The 2,449-nt window shown below is 36.1% G+C and overlaps 1 non-coding gene across 1 annotated transcript; it reads right to left on the reverse strand.

The window, feature by feature from the left end:
* Nucleotides 1-74, reverse strand: TRNAT-AGU (transfer RNA threonine (anticodon AGU)). Its single transcript has one exon. It is a non-coding gene; the product is annotated as a tRNA-Thr (tRNA).
* Between the last annotated feature and the right edge of the window lie 2,375 nt (nucleotides 75-2,449).

Consider the following 2,449-nt stretch of genomic DNA (forward strand, 5'->3'; position numbering starts at 1 on the left):
AGGCCCCACTGGGGTTTGAACCCAGGATCTCCTATTTACTAGACAGGCGCTTTAACCAGCTAAGCCACGGAGCCTTTCTTAGCCTTGTATTCTATTCTGTGGTGCCATCTGAAGATATTAGACCTTAATTTTATTTTTTACAAAATGGGAATGATACCTACCTAAAATGGTTACTATGAAGAATATATTAGGTAAATGTTGCAAAGTGATTAGTATTATACCTAAAAAATAGTAGATGCTTAAAGTAGACATCTTTTGCTTTCCCTTTCATTATTTTGTGTATAAATCCACCCAGGCATAGACCTTAACATCATTTATTTTTATTATTTAGAATCCTATTAACCTTGTATATGTTGTGCACTTTGCTAGAGGTTTTACATAGATTTTACAAGTGAAACTAAACACATGACTTAGTCCTTGAGAGTATTGTCCACTTGAACTTTATATGTGGCTTCTCTCAGTTGTTTGAGGGCCTGTCCTATTAACCAGTTTTGATACTAGGAAGTTTATTTTGTCCTCTGTTTATTTTGGACTTAGCGCAGTTATGTTTTGCAAATTAACCCTATTCTTTTGATCTGGGGGATGTTAGAGGCAGAAGTTAAAATTGTTATTCAGTCACTAAGTCACGTCTGACTCTTTGGGACCCCGTGGACGGTAGCCTGCCAGGCTCCTCTGTCCTCCACTATGTCCCAGAGTCTGCTCAAATTCATGTCCATTGAGTCAGTGGCTCTATCTACCCATCTGGTGGTGGTGGTTTAGTTGCTATCGTGTCTGACTCTTGGGACCCCGTGGACGGTAGCCTGCCAGGCTCCTCTGCCCATGGGATTCTCCAGGCACGAATACTGGAGTGGGTTGCCATTTCCTTCTCCAGGGGATCTTCCCAACCCAGGGATTGACTCCTGAACCCAGATTCTTTACCAGCTGAGCTATGAGGGAAACCCCCATTTGGAAGTTAGAGTTAAATCTCCATAATTCAACAGAAGTAACCCTGGATCATCTCAGTCAGATAAACATCCCTGTAAGTCTTAAGAATTTGTTATGAATGTGATTGAGTAGTCACCTTTTTCAGAAAACTGTGCTGTTTGACACTAGTCACGGAAGTGTGTGTGTGTGCGCTTACTTACATACACACATGCACATAAAGCTGTAGACCCATCTCAGGTTGCTATGTAATTCTTTAGAAGTCTTAAATTTTAAAAATAGCAATTTCAAAAAATTCCTTTATAACTTAAGATAAATAAAATAAATTTTAAAGTGTTTGTTTTTAGAAATTGCTGATGAATGATTATATTTTAGCTGTTGCATCTTACTGCATATGAATTATTCATTGCTCAGAAAAATAGCCTAGTGATTAAATACACAGCCTCTGGAGTCACTCTTCTAGATTCCAGTTCCACTTCAGCCACCTAATAACTGTGTGAGCTTTGACAGGTTATCTGATTTCTTTGTGCCTAGTTTTCTCATCTATACAATGAAGATACTATTACCAATCCCATGGGATCATTGTGAATATTAAAGTAGTTAACATATAGAAAGTGCTTAAAGCAATGCCTTGCACATGGTAAGGACTGCATAAATATATGATTACTACAGTTATTGTTGTTATTGTTAAACAGCTGACAGATTATCTACTGGACTTACCTATTACATGTATGTTTTCTGAAACAATTATTTAGTACCGCCCCCTCTTTATCCTGTTTATAGTAATATTCTGTTGCTAAATAAAATAATATACTTGAATCTACCACTCAACAGGAATAAGTTAAAAATATTTTGCATTATCCTGACTCTCCTTTGTGGCCCAGCAGTTGTTCACTTATTATACATTCCTACAGCTATATGGAATAAAGAATGTGTTTTGGCATAGAAACTGCATAATTTGGAGATATTTTTGTTGATAATCTTAAACTAAAACAGTCAAACTAATTTCAGTTCCACTGGAAACCCAGGGGGGTAATTGTTTTCTCCAAATGAGAGAGAACATGCCAGCTTTTGTGTTAGTAAGTATTTCCAAGTGTTTATGTGGGGAAAATGGAAGAAAAAGAACATTTTACTTCAGTGAATTTAATCCACCAAACTTTTAAAACCTTAGAAAAACTATTTCCACTAGACTTCTATGATAAGTAATAACTTGTATTTTGTATACCTATTACCATTTTCAAGCACTTTAACATAAGTTATCTTTGTTGTATTTCTCCATAACATGTTCATAAATTAGGTAGGACAGGGTTATAATCTACAGTTTTACAAATTTGGGTTAAGTGTCTCTTGCAGGTCACACAGTGGGGATATAAGTGGGTGTATAAGTGGCTCCGTAAGGACTTAAAACCAAATATTAGTATTTTCTCATAAATATCCTATTGAACTTTTCCTGCTATTGCTTGATATTCCTCTTAAATATTGGTTTTAATATTGGATTTTAAGAGGTGATACTTGGTTCTCGTTGATT

This window comes from Bos javanicus, chromosome 3 (genome assembly GCF_032452875.1).
Source record: "Bos javanicus breed banteng chromosome 3, ARS-OSU_banteng_1.0, whole genome shotgun sequence".
NCBI lineage: Eukaryota > Metazoa > Chordata > Mammalia > Artiodactyla > Bovidae > Bos > Bos javanicus.